This window comes from Microtus ochrogaster, chromosome 6, assembly GCF_000317375.1.
Source record: "Microtus ochrogaster isolate Prairie Vole_2 chromosome 6, MicOch1.0, whole genome shotgun sequence".
In the NCBI taxonomy this organism is placed as follows: Eukaryota; Metazoa; Chordata; class Mammalia; order Rodentia; family Cricetidae; genus Microtus; species Microtus ochrogaster.
In genome coordinates, this window is record NC_022013.1 from 67,793,197 (window position 1) to 67,793,960 (window position 764).

Consider the following 764-nt stretch of genomic DNA (forward strand, 5'->3'; position numbering starts at 1 on the left):
TTGTGAGCCACCATGTGGTTGTAGGGAATTGAACTCAGGACCTTTGGAAGAGCAGGCAATGCTCTTAACCACTGAGCCATCTCTCCAATGCCTGAATTTTTGTTGGCTTGAGCGTCTTCAGGTCTCTGAGAGATAACCACCGCTGCTATGAATCTACCTTCATTCTGTTGGACAATGGGAGAACCTTCTTTCCTGGGGTGTGGGACACAGTCACCATGCATTTCCATGTTTACAGCTTCACGCCTTTTGATTAGAGATGCTCTAGTTAAAACATTCAAAGGGGAAGTGCTGGTATATGTGAGCCATTGCTGCCCTTGGGATAGATTTAGATGACAGGTAAGTGCTCCTGTCTACCTATCCACCGTCCAAGCCAGCGGCATTCTCTACCTAGACCGTCGCTGAGAAATTATACCCTTGATGGTAACCCTGACAAATCTTCCCAAGCTGCCTGGTTCAAGTGAAGTCACCAATCATGCTAGTCCTCTCCTGCTATGCTTGTCGCGCTGGCCACTTCACAATCTGCTTCTTATTGAGGGCCCTATCTTTCATGGCTTTTGCTGAGTTTGACCCCAGGCTCAAAACAGGATATGTGTTTATTTTACCTGACAAAGTGGCCATGGCTGAAAGGCTTAGGACTCTTGAGTATGTACTTTCTCCATGGCCCCCAGATGGGACTGTAATTACAATTTAACTGTCTGGGTCTACCTTAAGGTGAGGAAAAGGCATGTTAAGTCTGCACACGTTATTTGGCTGCCGCTACCCAC